The following is a 20,438-nucleotide window of genomic DNA, read 5'->3' on the forward strand; positions in this document are numbered from 1 at the left end:
ACATTAAGAAGAATCAGTAACTAAACTAAAAGAAAGCACTAGATGAGTTCAATAGCCAAATGGAAATGACAAAGAAAAGGATCAGTGAGCTTGAAAATAAAACAATAGAAGTCCCCCAATCTGAACAACAGAGAGAAATGGACTGAAACAACAAGTGATCAAAACTTTAAAAACTACAGAGGTGAGGAAGACAGTAGTAGTTGCCAGGGATTAGGAATGGATGGGAGGTAGGGGTGTGACTATAAAGAGGTAACATGAGGAAGATCTTAGAAGTGATAGGATACTTCTGTATCTTTATTGCATTGGTGGTTCCATGGATCTATGTGTGTGATAAGATGTCACAGAACTACACACACACCACTATCAATTTACTAAATTTAATACTTTTCATTAGATACTGTTCCTATTTATTTTTTCAGTAAAAAAAATTTCACAAGTGTAGTGGCCTTAAGCAATGAAATTTATTATCACACAGTTCTGGGTCACAAGTCTAGGCACAGTGTGGCTCAGCTGATTTTTTACTACTGGTTTCATGGAGCCTAAATCATGGTGCTGGCAGGTTGCATTTCTTTGAGAGGTTTTGGGTTAACTCCACTTTCAAGCTCATTCAGGTTACTGGCAGAATTCAGTTCCTTGTGGTTGTAAGATGAAAACCTCTGCTTCCCTACTGGGTATTGACAGGGGTCATTATTAATTTCCAGAGGTTACCTGTATTTCTTGGCTCATGGACTCCTTTCTTCATCGTCAAAGCCAGCAGTTGCTGGTCAAGTACTTCTCATTCTCCAAATCTCTCTGACCTTTCTCTCTGCTTTCATTTATCCTCTGTTTTTTTCTTTCCACTACATCTGACTTCAATTGGAGAAATTTTCCCTGCATTCAAGGGCTCAAGTGATTAGATTATGTCAAACTGGACAATCCAGGATAAATGTCTCTATTTTAAGATCCATAAACTTATGGCATCAGTATATTTTCTTAACAGCAGTACCTGGGTTAGTGTTCAAATAATCAGGAGATGGGAATCTTGAGGAGACATTGCTAAAATTCTGCTTATCACAATTATGCAAAATATAACCATGGGAGAAACCGGATAAAGGTTATATGGAATTTCTATGCTATTTTGGCAACTTCTTGTGAATTTATAATTATTTCAGAATAAAAAGTTTTTAAAATGCATAGAAGAAAAGAAAAAGCAAAATAAATATATTTTCTATCAAAAAATATTTTCCACTACCAGAGGACCTACAGTAAAAGAAATACTAGGGAAGGTCCTTAAAGTAGGAAAATTTTTATCTCAGCTGGAGATATGGAATTGCAGGAAACAAAGACACTGAAAAGGGTAAATACGTGAGGAAAATCTAAGTTAATATCAATTTTATAATACAGTAAAAATTACAGGCTAGGTTTAAATGTATATAGAATTGAAATACACATCAAGAATAGCATAAAGAGAAGGAAGGACTTAAATGGAGTTGAAGTGTTTTAATATATTTACATTGTTAGGAAGTTTAAAATGATTAAACTGCAGGTGACACTAGAAAAGTTAAGGATGTATATTAGAGTCTCTAATGTAACCACTAAATGGATGATGAAAGATTGTGTTAACAAGCTAATAGACACAAAGAAGTGGGAAGATAAAAGATTCTGTCACATTCACCCAAAAGATAACTAGAAAAGAGAAACCAGCAATGAATATTAGGTGGGACAAAGAGAAGATTCAAATACATCAACAAGTACATTAAATGTAAGCAGACTACATATTCTAATTAAAAGGCAAAGACTATAAGGACAGTTAACAAAAAACTACACACTGCTTAGAAGGAACACATTTAATATAAGGAGGCAAATTGAAAGTAAAAGATGGAAATAAAAAAAAAAACACATAAAGCTACCCTTCCACAAAAAAGACACCCTAATATAGCTATGTTAAAATCACAAAAAAAGAGGCTAAAGAAAATTGATAGAGACATTTTATGATGTTGAAAGTGCCAGTCTTCTCAGAAGATATAATTCTTAACATGTATGCACTAATAGCATAACAAAATATGTTAAGTAAAAACTGGCAGAATTAATAAAATTTGGCAAATTCACAAGTGTGGTTAGAGATTTTATTAAGCATTTCTCAGTAATTGTTAAAATAGGTTAAAATAAATCAGGAAGGATATAAAAGATTTGAATTAGCACAACTAATAAACTTTATCTAATTCGCACATGTAAAATAACATTTAAGAACATTCACTTTAACGTCCACAGAACATTTAAAAAAATTGTACATATAAACCATGCAGCTAGTCTTAAACCGCAAAAGACTGAAATCATACAGACAATGTTCTCTTATTACAGTGGAATTAAGACTGAAATCTATAACAATATTAAAAATTAACTAGAAGATGGTTAAATGTTTGAAAACTAAGTTAATACATTTGTAAACAACCCCAAAAAACGGTCAAAAAAAGAAATTCCAATGAAAATTAGAAAATGTTTGGAAGTGAAAAAGTTACTGAAATATGGTATATCAAAATTCACAGAGTACAGCAAAAACTTGTGCTTGAAGGAAAATTTATAGCTTTATTTGTATATATTAGGGGAAAATTTTGGGCTAAAAATCCAGTAACATTTCTGGAGAAGTTAGAAATAGAAGAGTAAATGTTATCCTGCCTTTTTTTTATTTGCAAATGTTTTAAATCCTTGAGTTTTCAAGCTAGAGCTTTCTAAATCCATATACTCTTTGAAGAGACATCGTTGTTGTTGAATTTAGAATGATAGATCCTCTAGGAAGAATTCACCATTAGTCAGTTTAGAGGATTTAATCAAAACCCCTAATTTGTATTTGAAATTGTTGCTGCCATATTGTGAACCTGAAAACAGCATCTATATCTTAAAGGAGATTTAACGTGGCTATATTTTTTTTTTAGATTGGAATGCTAGTGTAAGTATTAATACATGTTTTTTAAGCTCTTATAAATCTGTAGACGAAAAGAGCAATATAAATGCAAAAGCTTGGTTTTTCAAACCATATACAATGTTCATAATAAAAGAAAGAAGAGAAAAATTGAAATGTGAACTGAACCACAAAATTGGAGTGTTTACTTTCCTCTCATCGTTTTTAAAACAAGCAAGGCTCAGAGGAATAAAAGATAAGGGTAGCTATAGAAATGGTTTTCCAACTCATGAATAGTAGTTCTAAAAATAAGCTAACTGGCTGAAGAAAGACATAGGAAGCTCTCAAATAAAACAAGTAACTAGTATTTTTCAACTTGATAATAATGAGAAAGTAGGTATCAAACTTAACCAAACTTTTGAGTGGATTTCTTATTATTCATTCACCAACTCATTCATTCAACCATATATAAATCCAAGAGATACTTGTTAACTCTGGCAGGCACTGTGATAGTGCAGGAGATATAATGGTGAGCAGAGAAACGTGCTTTCTTTCCGCTTGATGATTACAGTTGAGTAGGAGAGAATGACATTAAAACAGTCAAATAAATAAATACCGACTGAGATTCTCTCTTATGATAGAGAGGCACAGGGTGTTTTGTGAGATTAACAGGATATTTAGTGTAGGGGGTATGAAAAAGCTTGCACTAGAAGGTCTTATGTGAGCATCAGTTTGTAAAATAGAGGCTGGTTAATTAGGTCAAAGAGAGAAGTGAAGGGGAAGAGCCTTCTGGGCAGAAGAAATAACATAAACAAAGGCTTCTGGTTGGTGTAAGGAACTGAATCAAGGCCAGTGTGGCCAAACAAAGAACATGAGGGGAGAGTATGAAAGGGGGAAGCTGAAGAGAAAGTGAAGAAGGTGGGATGGAGGTGTGGAGATCAGCAGAAACCTGATTCCTGGAGCCTCAAAGGCCATCTTAAAGGTTTTTTCTATCTCTTAATAGCAAAGCAAAACTGGGAATGGTTTTGGCTTTCTTCAGATCAGCCAGGGCTTTAGCTTCCAAGGGGAGGCAACGTCCTCCAAAAATTGCTACAAGCTCCAACCTACCATCTTCTCACGTAAATGATGCAGAGGATCCCCAGTGATCTCCTGGAACAGAGGAAGTTCAGTTCAGTTCAGTTCAGTCGCTCAGTCATGTCCGACTCTTTGCAACCCCATGAATTTCAGCACACCAGGCCTCCCTTTCCATCACCAACTCTTGGAGTTTACCCAAACCTATGTCCATTGAGTTAGTGATGCCATCCAACCATCTCATCCTCTGTCGTCCCCTTCTCCTCCTGCCCCCAATCCTTCCCAGCATTAGGGTCTTTTCCAATGAGTCAACTCTTCACATGAGGTGGCCAAAGGATTGGAGTTTCAGCTTCAACATCAGTCCTTCCAATGAACACCCAGGACTGATCTCCTTTAGGATGGACTGGTTGGATCTCCTTGCAGTCCAAGGGACTCTCAAGAGTCTTCTCCAACACTACAGTTCATAAGCATCAATTCTTTGGCACTCAGCTTTCTTCACTGTCCAACTCTCACATCCATACATGACCACTGAAAAAACCATAGCCTTGACTAGACGGACCTTTGTTGGCAAAGTAATGTCTCTGCTTTTAAACATGCTATCTAGGTTGGTCATAACCTTCCTTCCAAGGAGTAAGCATCTTTTAATTTCATGGCTGCAATCACCATCAGCAGTGATTTTGGAGCCCAAAAAAATAAAGTCTGACACTGTTTCCACTGTTTCCCCATCTATTTCCCATGAAGTGATGGGACCAGATGCCATGATATTAGTTTTCTGAACGTTGAGCTTTAAGCCAACTTTTTCACTCTCCTCTTTCACTTTCATCAAGAGGCTCTTTAGTTCTTCTTCACTTTCTGCCATAAGGGTGGTATCATCTGCATATCTGAGGTTATTGATATTTCTCCCAGCAATCTTGAATCCAGCTTGTGCTTCTTCTAGCCCAGCGTTTCTCATGATGTACTCTGCATATAAGTTAAATAAGCAGGGTGACAATATACAGCCTTGACGTACTCCTTTTCCTATCTGGAACCAGTCTGTTGTTCCATGTCCATTTCTAACTGTTGCTTCCTGACCTGCATACAGGTTTCTTAAGAGACAGATCAGATGGTCTGGTATTTCCATCTCTTTCAGAATTTTCCACAGTTTATTGTGATCCACACAGTCAAAGGCTCTGGCGTAGTCAATATAGCAGAAATCACCTGTTAAAAAATACTGGACTAAACATATCATTTCCTTGCTAAAATCTGTCACTTCCCTTTTCCAAATCTACTTTTAATGATTCCTGCTTCTGCCAACCCAATATATGTACTGTCGCCTACACAAATCTTTCCTACTTTCTTCCACTTTTAGTCATGTTGCTCTTTGCTTCATGAAATGTTATATGCAGCTTTCACATAAACTGTAACCATCTTACACAACAAGCGTGAAGTTGCATCTCCCTTTTCTTTAGGACATTCCCACCCACAGCCAGGTCCTTCTGGCCTGCTTTGCACACTCACTGAGCATACCCCATAACCAAAGAAAACTCTCAGGAAATTTGCAGAGCTGGAAGTGAGAAGCCACCAATGTGAGTTGGAAAACTATGTTCCTATAGGATGTGGTAGGAGCACTTTCAGCAGCTGCCACACCCATTTCATGCCTTTGCTGTTGCACGTTATTTCTACTTGTAATTCCTTACTTCAAATTTTTATATTTTAAAAAGTTTACCCAGAGATTTTGCCTCTCCACAAGGACTTTCCTAATTGTACCAACATAATGTGGTCTTTTCAGGCTGGAAGTTTCTGTGGTTCTTATTGTGTGTCATATTACATTCTGCCTTGGATTATATTTATGTACATGCTGATTTTAATGATTGACTCTTGAAATTTGTGATCCCCATGTTTCTTTTTTTCTTTTCTGCAGGGCCTAACACAATACTTTGCCCATAGTAAGTGCTCAATAAATACTGGTTGGATTAAATTGTGTTCCACATTGAAAAATGACTAAGCACAAAATGTACTTATGTTCTCCACCATGCAAGTGTTATATTCAGCCTCTTGGGAAATGTTTGCTGGACCATCTCGTCTCCTTCTTTAATGAATTTTGATCTTACATCGCATTTAAATGCCTTAGAGATACAAAAGACAAATATATCCTCATGTAATTTAAATGACAATCAGCAGGCTATTTTTTGCTTATTAATATACAGAATGCTGGTGGTCACAGCAGGTAACTAATGAGACTATGTCAATGTCCTGATAATTCTCTGCCTGATTGCTCCCAGTCTGGGATGCTGCATAATCACAGAAACAAGTGATTTGATCAGGACCAGAATAGTTCATCGATTGTCCTTAAATGAGCTGGGTGTTGGCATTGGATGAGCTAAGGGTGATATCTCAGGGGAGCCCCTCAGGAAGAAATCAATATTGAGATTTCAAAATATTATAGAGAGGAACTTCAGGAAGCTTCTATGAAATGCAACCCTAGGAGTACATGATGTCATGGAAGGAGACTTGATGCGATTAGTCATCACATCAGACTCTATTAATTGGGACTCCAGCCAAAGGCATTTAAAAAGGTTTGAGGATCCTAACAGATGACTCAGTCATTTGATTGCTTTGGCTTCCATGCTTCTCAACAGTTTTCTAAATAGTCTGAACTATATATTAACCAATTGTTAACAAAAATATTCTCCAAACAAAAGGGAAATCATTGTTTCCATTACAGGATAGGGAAATATGCAGGTGACAAGGCCTTAGTAGTGATTAAAGGACATATTACTTTTGACAATGATTTTTAATACATAAAAATGCTGCACATATGCTGCACTTGACAGCACTTCACTTGACAGCACTTTTAGATAAGGAACATTCACACAATTAGGTAATCTACCTTGTGGGTTGAATATTCCCAAACGTTGGGATACATGCTTTCCTTGCTCCGAGCCATTGCCATTCCTGTTTGGTTCTTTGGAGTCAATTTTACTTTTAATTTAAAATCTTTCAGTAGCCAGGTTTCTCCCCTTCCTTATACATTATGCTCACTGATTTATGACATCTGGAGAAGAAGCAGAGGAGTTCAAGGAAAGCAAAAGGGTACAGCAAAGTTCACACCTAACTGGTACTGCTGTGTTGATTTGGCATAAGAGCTTTCTGAACTTGGTAAGTGCTGAAAACTAATTTGTCCTCTATGAAGCACCTTTATGAGTTCTTTGTAGTCCCCAATCTCTGAGGATCTTCAACATGCTATTCCTTCCCTAAAGACTGGCATATTTCTACCCTTTTACAGACTTTAAGAATACAGCAATACCATTAGCTTCTCTTGGCCAAAGTCCATTTGTTCTTCTAGATGGTCTTCTGAGTTAAGACTCCTTTTGCAAAAAGGCCAGGGAAAACTCACACATTCTCCCAACTTAGTCTGTGAATACAATTATTTTCCAAAGGGTAGACACAGAAGGCAGTTTCTCATTTTACATATTTCTCACAGAAAGCAGAGCCCAGTCCACAGTGTCTCCACCAAAATACATTAAGCTTTTCTAACAATTTCCTTTGACCAAGGGCTTGCAATTGCCCATTACCCACTGAACTATAGCTTGACAAGTCTTTGGTCAGGCTTCTCTCTTCCCTGTATGTCCCTAAACTCTGCTTTAGTTTGAGCGAGCACTTAAGTACATGCTCTTTAAAAGATCATTCTGAGAATCAGCTGATCATTTAGAGAAATATTTCCTGTTAAACTTCCCTGATCATGCTTTCTTCTCATTCCTACCAGTTACCCTGCTCCCCGTAGAGTTCCTGCTAGTCCTATTTTGTTGTTGTTGTATAGTCGCTAAATCATGTCTGACTCATTGTGACTCCATGGACTGAGGGGTCCCTGTCCTTTACTGTCTCCCGGAGTTTGCTCAAACTCACGTCCATTAACTTTGGTGATGCCATCCAACCACCTCATTCTCTCTTAACTCCTTCTCCTCCTGCCCTCAATCTTTCCCAGCATCAGGGTCTTTTCCAATGAGTCGGCCTTTCCCGTCAGGTGGCCAAAGTATTGGAGCTTCAGCTTCAGCATCAGTCTTTCCAATGAAAGGTTGAATATTGATCGATTGGTTTGATTTTCTTGCATCCAAGGGACTCTCAAGAGTCTTCTCCAGCACCACAGTTTGAAAGCATTAGTTCTTTGGTGCTCAGCCTTCTTTCTGGTCCAACTCTCATATCCAGTACGTAACTACTGGAAAAACCACAGTTTGACTATAAGGACCTTTGTCAGCAAAGCAATGTCTCTGCTTTTTAGCACACTGTCTAGGTTTCTCATAGCTTTTCTTATAAGAATCAAGCGTCTTTTAATTTCATGGCTGCAGTCAATGTCTGCAGTGATTTTGGAGCCCAAGAAAAGAAAATCTGTCACTGTTCCTACTTTTTCCCCATCTATTTGCCACGAAGTGATGGGGCTGGATGCCATGATCTTCGTTCTTTGAATGTTGAGTTTTAAGTCAGCTTTTTCATTCTCCCCTTTCACCTTCACCAAGAGGCTCTTGAGTTCCTCTTCACTCTTTGCCATTCTGTATGCTGCTGCTGCTGCTGCTAAGTTGCTTTAGCCATGTCCAACTCTGTGACATCCCATAGATGGCAGCCCACCAGGCTCTGCTGTCCCTGGGACTCTCCAGGCAAGAACACTGGAGTGGGTTGCCATTTCTTTCTCCAATGCATGCAAGTGAAAAGTGAAAGTGAAGTCGCTCAGTCGTGTCCGACTCTTCGAGACCCCATGGACTGCAGCCCACCAGGCTCCTCTGTCCATGGGATTTTCCAGGCAAGAGTACTGGAGTGGGTTGCCATTGCCTTCTCCGGCCAATCTGTATATCTGATATTATTGATATTTCTCCCTGCAGTCTTGATTCCAGCTTGTGATTCATCCAGACCAGCATTTCTCATGATGTACTCTGCACATAAATTAAACAAGCAGGGTGACAATATACAGTCTTAAAGTATTCCTTTCCCAATTTTGAACCAGTCCATTATCCATGTCCAGTTCTAACTGTTGCTTCTTGATCTGCATACAGGTTTCTCAGGAGACAGGTAAGGTGGTCTGGTATTCCCATCTCTTTAAGAATTTTCCAGTTTGTTGTGATCCATACATTTAAAGGCTTTTGAGTAGTCAATGAAACAGAAGTAGATTTGTTTTGTTTTGCTTTTCTTTCTCAATGATCCAGTGGATTTTGGCAACTTGATCTTTGGTTTCTTTGCCTTTTCTAAATCCAGATTGTACATTTGGAAGTTCTCAGTACACATACTGGAGTTTGCTCAAACTCAAGTCCATTTAGTCGGTGATGCCATCCAACCATCTCATTCTCTGTACCCTCTTATCCTCCTACCCTCAATTTTTCCCAACATCAAGGTTTTTTCCAATGAATCAGCTCTTCACATAAGGTGGCCAAAGTATTGGGGCTTCAGCTTCAGCATCAGTTCTTCCAATGAATGTTCAGGCTTGATTTCCTTTACGATTGACTGGTTTGATCTCCTTGCAGTTCAAGGGACTCTCAAGAGTCTTCTCCAGCACCACAGTTCAAAAGCTTCAATTCTTGGGTGCTCAGCCTTCTTTATGGTCCAACTCTCACATCCATACATGACTGCTGGAAAAATCAAAGCACCACCCGGAAAGCCCAATATGTAGGGTGCATCACTTCTTTTAAAGGAAGGACTTGATATGTATTTTTGGCTTAATACATTGAAACCAAATTATGATTTTACAACTGTGAGTTTTCCAGTTATAGGACAGTGCACGGGGCAAACGTTGGAAGTAAAAAACTATTTGAGAAAAAAAAGTGTGATTTTTTTTTTAATTAAATCTTTGAAAAGTACTAAGCATAGGAATGCAAATTTCCCCATCATGTCTGATAGCACAGACTGTTTTATTAAGGAGAACATTTTTAGCTAAGTAATGTATACCCATTTTTGTAATGTCCTTTTCAAGACTAAAATATCCCACCTAGTTAGGCAAAGGGCAGGTTATACAGAGTCCTAAACTCAAGGGTGAGAAGTCTGCATTTTATTCCCAGAGAGGTGGAAAGTTTTGGATGATTTCCAACAGGGAATCCTCATAATTTACACTTTTAAAAGCTCCCTTTTGGCTGTTAGGGTGGAGAAAGAATGCTAGAAGGACAAGAGTAGCAGTTAGGAATATAGTCTAGATAAAAGATGATGGCTATTTGGACACAGTGCAGCTACCAAGCAACTCAGAATGAATCTTTCGGGGGCCAAGGCTGAAGAAACTGTCAAGTCATATAAAGGGCAGTTCCCACCTAAAATCACCTAGAGTATGTCCTTAAGTAGGGTGCATGTTTTTTGTTTTCTCTCACCTTTTTTGCTTTCACAGGGCACATATTCACCCATCTTCACCACATATTACCCCCAACTCCTGCCCTAGCTGTGGGTCACCTTAGACTTCTTTCTCTCTTCAACAATTTTAATCTTGGTAACTGAGAAGACATAAACTTTGGGTATCAAGTATGCAAAAACTTTAGGTATAAAATACCAATCACTCTTTTAACTTCAGAGAAATTAGGCTAAAAACACTATCACTTAGTGGTCATTGCACTGTTTGATATCTACCCTTCCTGGGTTCAAATTCTAGATCCAGTAATAATTAACTATGATCTCGGACAAGTTGCTGAAATCCTCTGTGCCTGAATTGCCTTATATGTAAAACAGGAATACTAACAGTACCATATCTCACATGACTGTTACAAACATTACATGAGTTGACATTTACAAAGTGCTTAGAACTCTACCTAACACATAATACATGCTACTTGGGTGTTTGCTATTATCATCATTACTTACCTTTTACAGCTGCATGAGAAATAGATAAATAATGCCTGAAAAGCACTCAGCACAGGGGCTCACACATATAAGGTGAGTATCCAACGAATGCTCAACTATTATTACTTTGCTCAAATATGACACAAACCTTAGCAATGATCCATTGTTTATTTATTTATTTTTCGCCTCTCTTGCTGTTTCTAATTTCTTTTTCAGCCCCTATGAAGTCATCTATGCCTGTGCCTGTGTCTGTGATGAGTATATTTAACCCTGGAGCCAAGACAAAAGATACTGGAAAAGAGGCAGAAGACATAGGCTCATTTTCCAGTTTTTCTGCTTTATTAAAAAAATAAATAAAAGTGCTTCTGCTAAGAATTAGGTACCACATTTTTGAGACTCCAGCTGAGGTAAATTGGATGAATAGTTCATTAATTTTGGTACTCTTACATGAAATGAAAGCAGTTTTGGAAAGTGCACCTTCGTCTGGGTTAATTAGTAAATGAGAACATTGGGACTTCAGTGCATTTTTTTGCTTCAGCAATTCCTGTAATTATTTTTTTAGGTTCATGTTCCATATAAACTGTATTACAAAGATACTTTTAATATCCATTTTGTGATACAGGAATATTAGTAGTGTTCAAGATACATTGGGGTACAGGGGACAGTATAGGGGCTGTGTTGCTTAAAGAAAAGAAAGAAACTAAAGAGAAAGGGATTGAGGAAAAGAGATGAGGCTGTCAAAACAAGAAAGGACACAGTGAAGAGAGAACAGCACCAAAAGGAGGCACCCTTAAGAGCCTGTTTCATTTTGACATCTGACTCCCTGGATCCAAACCTCATTTTTATCATCTTAATGTTTATACTGTTAGTGACATCCTTGACTTCTGTAACTTCTGCATGCCTCCTAAGGAATCTCTCCCATTATTGGAGTTTTTCACAGATCTTTAAAAGTATCTGGCAGCAAGATTATGTTACATGACAGCAAACAAATGCTTAGCCATGCAATGATGAGTACAGATGCTGGGTGCTGCTTGAATCAGTGCAGAGTACATTATTTTTCCCTTCCTTTTGGTTTCAACCAATTTATTAGAATAAAATTGGCATCGGATACCCAGATTAACATGTATACTGCTTCCTTTATTTGGCTGAAAAAAAAATTAGAGAATCCCTTCTGCTCACATTCCCATATTGTCTGCTGCTCCAGGTTAAACTGTAGTGTGATATGTAATCTACCTGGATGAGGGTAAGCGTCATTCTTGTGAGCAGTGTAGAGATGACTGTGCAAAATTACGAGAAGGTCAAGAAGAAACTTGCAAAGCACCCAAAGAAGATAGAGTTTTATAAAACTATATAAGGTCATTGAATTAAAAGTAGTTTTCCTGTTCCAGGACTATCTGGCTAGTTTGGGAATTAAAGTTTAGAGAGTAACAAAATCTGTATCAGATAATTTACATAATCATTTTATCCATTCTTTGCTACCATGTTATAAAGTAAGTATCAAAATCCCTATTTTACAGATTGGAAAACTGGTTCAGAGGAGTAAAATAACCAGCCTAAGGGGATGCTGCATGTTGGTGTATTTATAAAATTAAATACTCAAGACAAGTTTGAGTCCAAGATTATCCCTGTACCCATCTTTCTTATAAGTGTGATCAGCAAAGTGATTCCTGGTCTTAAGCACAGGCTGCAGAGAACTAGAACATATGTTTTTTAGGTAGTATTACTCAGGCCAGTGGAATGTAACACAGAGAAAATGACATCACAGATGTTCCTGTGTGTCACACACACTGGCTATTTAAGTGTTTGTAACAGAATCCTACTCCAATAGGATTTTAGATGCACATGGCAAAAGAAATCTAATCTTGTCTGGGCCCCAGAACTCCCTGGCAGCTGAGGATGCAGGGGTTCTCCCCTAGGATCCTGGTGATGGACACTCTGCCCTGTCCCAGGATCCTTGAGGATCCTGAAGCAAAGGTTGCTCTTGATTCCGAGTCTCCATATCCTATATCTGACCACCCTAGATGGTAAAAAGTGCTCTCTCACCAATCAATGTATCAGCCAATCTCATACACGCACACACATACACACAAACACACACACATCTCTCCTTTACATCTCTCTTAAGATTTCTTTGCTTCCTAATGTGCTGTGCTATGCTTAGTTGGTCAGTCATGTCCAACTCTTTGCAGCCCCATGGACTGTAGCCCACCAGGATCCTCTGTACATGGGGATTTTCCAGGTAAGAATACTGGAATGGGTTGCCATGCCCTCCTCCAGGGGATCTTCCCAACCCACCAGGGATTGAACCCAGGTCTCCAGCATTGTAGGTGGATTTTTTACCATCTGAGCCACCAGGGAAGCCCTTCCTAATAGATTCTCTTAAGAGACTCCATGGAAGTTGGGATGGCTCCAGATCCATAGAACTATGCAGAGACATTTTTGATTATCACAATGACTCATGGGCACTTCTGACCTTTACTCTCATTTACTTCTGGCATAAGGATCAGAGATGCTAAATGTCCTCCAGTCTGTACAAACCCAAACCACACTCCCTGAGCAACAGTCCCTCTGAAGGAGCCCTGCACCCACATCTCCTTATCTTCTCTTCTTCCCACTTCTTTAATCAGTGCCTCATCCCCACCCAAAAGCTCATTCCAGCAAGAGCCTTACAGAAGAGGAGGGGAAATGAATTAACTCATCACCCAAGAAGATAACCTACTGTTCTTTGTTCTGACCTCTTCCAACCCAGGTTCTCCAGTTTCTTGGTTCACAGAGAACTTTGCTTTTCGCTCAGCTTGCTGAATACTCTCTATTGGCAGCTACTCAGAAGGCCCCCATTTGAAAATTCCAGCCGGTGGGGTTGACTTTTGCTGCCAAAAACAGCAGCTGTTGAAGTCAGCTACATATTGCTGGGTCATCCATAAGGGTTTTGCCTTTTTCTCCAATATGGAAAACATGTGTTCTGCCAAAGTCATGCCTACCCCCAGCGTGGGAGCTGACAGGATTCCATTTGTTTCTAGCATAGGGAGAACTGACCCCTATAAGTTACATTCTTCAATAGTGGCCAAGCCTAGAGAAATCTGGCATCACCCCAAATCTTTGTCTTTCCAGACTCCTGTAAGCTAGATGAGAGGAAGGGGGAAGGAAGGAGAGCAATCAGGAACAACTTCTCAGACTCTGACTCGAGCCCCTGGGTGGATGTGATGCTCCTAGTAAGATGTGGAAAACTGCCTGGGAAAAATCTGGAGAGAGGAACATCAGGGGTTCAGTGTTGACCTTGTTAAGTTTGAGAGGCCTGTTAGACTTACTTAAATGGAGATGTTAAGATGGCAGTATGGTCCATGAGTTAGATTCCAGGGAGTGGCCAAGATTGAGATATACATTCGGGAGAGATACACAGTTTTAAGTCTGTGGACTGAAGATAACCTAAAGAGAGTACAAATACACAAAGAAACAAAAAGACATCTCAGTCTCAGGACTAGGTAGCTGCAAGGTCTAGAACCACTGAGTATCAAATCATTACCAGGTTCTGAGTCTGGCAAATATTACTAACAGACTGTCTAGTTATGATGTCTAGTTTATGGCATTAACTACTGGAGTGTCAGTTTTACATATCCCATTGCTGTTTCACAACCTTGAAGTAAAGAGTGAGATGTATATGATGCTGAGGTTAGGATTTTTAGTTTCTTCCTTGTCCTTTCTATATTGTTCAAATTCTCTACAATGAATGTGCAACAATTCTACTATGAGAAAAACACAATAAATATTTTAAACAGTAACAGCTTATATGTGGTGCACAGTGCACTGTAGTCAGTGATCATAAATTCATGCAAACTCCACCACATTATCAGGTGAACACCAGTGTAAGGGTGGGCATTCCTCCTGTAATTTTAAATGAATTATGTATATAAACATTCATGATTTTAATGATCTAGAATAATGATGCCTTGGTAAAAGTGGTAAGACCAAGATGTCAGCATGATACTCTGGACATAATACATGCACATTTATTGAACAGGCAAAAGGTCACAGCTAAAAGTCACCCTACATGAGTCTATTAGCTTGAGGAGTTCACAGGCGTGCTCCTTACATTTCTCTGTATCTTTTCCAACTCTCCAAATGCAGAGGGATAGCAAAAATGTAATCAGGGAAATAATTCTTGGCCACAATTCACATTCCAAAGGAAAAAATAACAACAACAAAATACCCAAGCAAAACCATCAAACCACATCCTGGTAAAAACTTTTCATGTGCCGTGAGGGCATCATCTGGTCCCCATCATTACCAGCTGTGACTTGTACACCCGGAAAAGGCCAGACTGTAGCAAGAGGAGCTAAAATGAAAGGCCTGAGACAAGGCTTTGAAGCTGAGTGTGTTAAGCAGCATTTGTAACTAAGGTGGCGACTAGAGGATTAAAGAAGGAACAGGAAGGGTCAGCCTAAGATGGAGTTGCTAGAGCCTGTTAATAAAGATAGGAGGAGTCTTTTCAGATCCAAGTAGGAATGTCAATTTTCAGATCTATCACAAGAATTTTCTATTTTTCATTCAGTTGATGTGAATTAACAGCCCACTTGGAGCAGTGTACATGCGGGTGCTCAGGGGGATGGGACAGCAAAACTGAAGGACTTTATACCAAGTTGGAAAGAAATGACTAAATACTCTGAAACTGATATCAGCAAACTTAACCCTAATACCAGTTTATCACTGCTATGTCCTGGAGTCCAGTCCATAGAATCACAACTCCTAAGGATGTACATGTGTGATCAGATAAGTTAATCAAGATAAGCTTCTTACAGCAGAGACTTACATGCTATAAGTCTCCCAGAGGGGTATAACGGAACTGACATTTCCCTCAGTTCTTTATTTATGAAAACTCTTACCCAGAGCATACTAGAAGAGTTATGTTCCAAAAAACACACTTGATAAATCCTTCTGAGCAGACATTAGGGTCACATAGGATTGATCAAGAAGAATTTTGTGGAAGTTGAAGCAGAGTTTCTAAACAGAGAGGTAAATAATTTGATGGAGAAATAAGAAGATACGTTAGATTGAAGGACCATACAATGGTTCAAAAATTAAACGTGTTTCTGAGGATGAGAACAAGCTATGTCCATGAAAGAGACATGGATTCCAAACTAGGTGTGACTGAGACAGCTTTCTCTAAGAACTGCACTGTTGCTGTTTAGTCACTGAGTTCATGTCTGACTCTTTGCAACCCCATGGACTGTAGCCCACAAGGCTCCTCTGTCCATGGGATTTCCCAGGCAAGAATACTGGAGTGGGTTGCCATTTCCTTCTCCAGGGGATCTTCCCAACCCAGGGATCAAACCGCCTCTTCTGCATTGCACATATCCTAACAAATCAAGTAACTGGAAAAAGTCAACCAGCACTTTGAATTATAAAGAGGTCAATGAGAAATGGTGGGTGCATGCTAAAGAATCTACTAATCTTATAGATAACATATCACAGAGGAGAACTCTTAATTTTAATAATTTAAATTATTGTTTTGAATAATTCAAGAGTTGTCACAAATTTATAGTGATCTACATATTTCAGAGCTAGTATATATTTAACTAGTTTTTATCAGTTTGTCTCTTCTATAGGTTATATTTGTCCCTTGGAAGGCTGCATGCTTTATAAGACAAATTCACAGTACTATTTAACACATTTGTTCTTTCTAGAATTCAGAATTGTCAACCTGAAGGCAGAAATCCTGCCAGTTATAATCCTATTCTCACAAGACATCATCAAAATGCTGATTCATACTTGACTAAATAAGCCACATATTAATTACTCATTTCAGTGTCAGAGTATTCATTATATATTGCTTTTGCCAAGGGAGGGAAAGATAAGGAGATGCTGATGCTTCCAGGGCATTTCATTAAAATGCACAGTGCAGCAAAAATAAGTTACTTTTGCCCTTTAAATGAATTATGTAGAACAAATCTGTGGAAGTAATAGTGAAACTAAAGGCTTCATCATTTGGAGCCAAAAGGATATTTTTAGTCTCCTCTCTTAAATGCTTTCGGTGGCTCAAATCTATACAAGCTATGCTATAGTTTCTCCAGTCTATACCTCATATGGAACTATTGTCTATGCCTCTGATTCCTCAGTACGTATCTCCTCTCACTTGTATGGTAGGTTTTAATAAAGTCTGAGGCTACAGAGTGAACCTGACATAGCAGAAACTCATCCTGGACTTGGTCTCTGCATCCCTGCCATGTTTCAAGTCTGCCAGAGCAAGTCTTTTGTAAGAATGCAAATCATGCTCCATCTAGTTAAATAGTGCTGCATCTAGTTAAATAGTACAGCAGTTAAATAGTGCTCCTTTTAGTTAAATAGTACAGCAGTGCTGTGTGGGCTTCTCTTGTGGCTCAGTTGGTAAAGAATTTGCCTGCAATGCAGGAGACCTGGGTTCGATCCCTGGGTTGGGAAGATCCCCTAAAGAAGGGAAAGGCTACCCACTCCAGTATTCTGGCCTGCAGAATTCCACGGACTGTATAGTCCATGGGATCACAAAGAGTGGGACGTAACTGAGCGACTTTCACACAGCATCCAGCTCATCAGAAGCACTAAAATGGTAGACATTAGGCTGAGGATGGTTATAATTACGACAAGACTGCAGGTGAAAATGAGAATGAAGCTGATACTGTTTCTTTCTGGAGAACTAGCGAGACAGTACTCACCAAATTTCTCACCTTAATGTCAAGAATCCCTTAGAACCAGAACTCAAGCCACACTCCCTTGGAGGGTTTAGGCACAAATGGATATAGTGATATAATTTGATGGCCCAACAGTTTTCTGGATGGAGGCTGAAAAGTCTACTTGTAGGAAGCTTATGCTAAGGGAAAGGGTGAAGATGAGCTGATCCTGTTACAAACGCTTAGTTATCAAAATGGAGGAGGTATCCTGGGTACATCCTGGCAAACACATTTCAGACATGTCCCTGCTCCAGCCTTCTGGATACATGTATACGTCCAAGAAAGCAAGATGGAGCTATAAGTGCTAGTTAATTATTTATACTAATTTGTATAATACATCTGTTGTGATCCTACCCTACCAGAACATTAGGCAAAGGGGTGAAAAGTATATCACCTCCCTTACCTCCTGCTGCTGCTGCTGCTAAGTCACTTCAGTCGTGTCCGACTCTGTGCGACCCCATAGATGGAAGCCCACCAGGCTCCCCCGTCCCTGGGATTCTCCAGGCAAGAACACTGGAGTGGGTTGCCATTTCCTTCTCCAATGCATGAAAGGGAAAAGTGAAAGTGAAGTCGCTCAGTCGTGTCTGACTCTTAGCGACCCCATGGACTGCAGCCTACCAGGCTCCTCCGTCCATGGGATTTTCCAGGCGAGAGTACTGGAGTGGGGTGCCATTGCCTTCTTCTCCTTACCTCCTACCCCTCCGCATTCTCCTGACACCAAACTGGTAGATTTGGTGTGATGGAGCCTCACGTGTTCTTGGCGAATCGGCCCACCAGCTAACTGTGCAGAGCAGAGCACAGGGAGGGACTGGAATGGCCAGTGAAGGAGTGTGGAGAAAGGGGATCCCCAAGGCCAGGCGAGGACATGCAGAACTGTGTCAGGGAGGCATCATAGACAGAACAGCAATTGGAGGACAAAACTGCCCAGTGTTACTGGGTGCGACCAGGGTGAAACTGCTGGGAGCCCATTAAAGACACCCCACAGAGAGTCCTGGAAATACTAGTGGGTGGGCAGGCAGGGAGCTGAAAATCCTCTGTCAACAGATGAGGAAGGCCAGCAAAACTAGTGAAATTTTAGCTTTCGCTATGAATGTGACCTCAAGATTTTTTCCTAGCTGATGAGTCCTGGGAGAAATACATGGCGTGTGTGAATCTGAGAGGTCCCCTTGCTCATTTCCTAACACAGAACAGAGGTCTGCTAACTGCCATTCTAGGAGAATCAGTGTAAGGACTCAAAATAGCTGGTCAAATATACCAAATTTCTTGTTTTCTTTCATTTTTCAAACACAGGAAAGCATGGGAGTGGGGTGATCATTTTGGGCCAGAAAACAAGATGGGAGAAGAGAAGCAGAGAGGGAGAGAGGCAGCCTGGGAGTCAATGAGCACCCATCTTGCATTAGGCTCCTGGCTGGATTTCATTCATGGCCATTGTTTCAGTTGATGGTCCAACAAACAAACACACAAAACTGAATCAAGTGTTATTATCAACATTTTACAGCAAATAACCAGCTGGGTTGCAGGGGATAAAGTAACTTGCCCAAGATCACATAACTTCTAAGTGTTAGAGTAAAAATTTGAATCAAAGTCAATATGACATCAAAGTCCAGACCTGCACCCTCAACTATGAGCAAGGCAGCTTGCTAGGAAAGACATTAAAATTTCTATTTCTTTTGGACTTATGCTTGTCAGGAGGGCCATGCTAGTCCAGATCAAGTAGTGACCCACCACACAGGGTTCACAACATATTCAAGGAAGAGGGACTGAAGATGGCAGTGGGGTGTCCACGGTCTTCTCACTCATCCATTAGCTTTTACTGAATTATAATGTGCTGCTCTTTATGGGGCCCAGATAAGTCACTTATATCATGATGGCACAATAGGTTCTGACTCAAAGTCAGGCCAAAAAAAATTATCAAGCCTATTTGAGGCATTGATATCTAACATCGTAAACATTGCCTTAATGTATGTTACATATTTTCATGTGAAACAAAATGATTTTGTCATTGATGAATATACAGTTCTAAAATATTGGATGTTAATACATCGTTATCTCACTTTTAAACTTTTCTCTTTTGGAGTAAACGGACATGATACATCAATTCAATAGTATGTATATACAATTTATAAACAAATAAATTTATTTTTATTGAGGATCCATGTTCAAAAGGTCCAGTAGGCTATCAAAAAAAGGTTATCAAAAAAAGGTTTTGTTTGGTGCTTTGAATATATATGAATATATATGGTATATAAAAAGTTTTTGAAAAAATTTTTAAAGAATAAATAGAACAATAGGTACCAAACAAATATGAGGTAAATGCCATAGAGTAAGGGGTGTTTGGGGAACAGAAGAAGGGAGATGCCTTAATTTTGTAAGATAGAAGCCATCAGAGGGTGACCATACATTTTCGTTAGCCTTGGCATATGCTTGTTACCCCAACATTTCTTCCAGATGTTGGGCACCCCTTTTACTCTCAAAGTGATCTGGGTTGGATTATAAATTTTGTGGTCACCTTAACTATATGCTGCTGCTAAGTCGCTTCAGTCATGTCCAGGCTCCTCTGTCCATGGGATTTTCCAGGCAAGAGTACTGGAGTGGGGTGCCATTGCCTTCTCCGCCTTAACTATATAGAGAACTTAAAAATTTTTCAACTTCTTCGTCTTACCCCATTTCTCTCACTTGCTTGCCTTTCTACCCTTGACCCAATTAAAAGCTTTTTCTCTTATTTTTGTGGCCAGCCTTATTGTCTGTATCCAGTGGAGGCTACGCCAAGTTTATGTTATGACCTCCCTTCCTGGCTAAATACATTTTAGGTGGGAGTTCACTGGTTAAGAGTAGGCATTTTCACTGCTATGGGACCAGGTTCGATTTCTAGTCAGGGAATTAAGATCCCACACACAGCATGATCAAAAAATATCTTAGGTGCCTTCCTCCCCCACTTATAAACATATTTAAGTCTTATAAAAATCTAAAACAAAAAAAATAGAGAACAATTTCTCTTTGCATAC

The 20,438-nt window shown here is 39.3% G+C and overlaps 1 protein-coding gene across 18 annotated transcripts in view; it reads right to left on the reverse strand.

The window, feature by feature from the left end:
- Positions 1 to 20,438, reverse strand: part of LOC145542948 (uncharacterized) — a 564,353-nt gene that overhangs the window by 407,518 nt on the left and 136,397 nt on the right. The window contains exon 5 of one of the 18 annotated variants that reach the window (XR_014080302.1): positions 14,041 to 14,158. The exons of the other annotated variants lie outside the window; for them this stretch is intronic. The gene's annotated coding sequence lies outside the window, so the exon portion shown is untranslated. The remainder of the gene's footprint in view (positions 1 to 14,040; positions 14,159 to 20,438) is intronic. 18 annotated transcript variants of the gene reach the window in all.

The sequence above is a fragment of the Giraffa tippelskirchi genome, chromosome 3, assembly GCF_054371585.1.
Source record: "Giraffa tippelskirchi isolate mGirTip1 chromosome 3, T2T-mGirTip1v1.2.pri, whole genome shotgun sequence".
Taxonomy (NCBI): domain Eukaryota; kingdom Metazoa; phylum Chordata; class Mammalia; order Artiodactyla; family Giraffidae; genus Giraffa; species Giraffa tippelskirchi.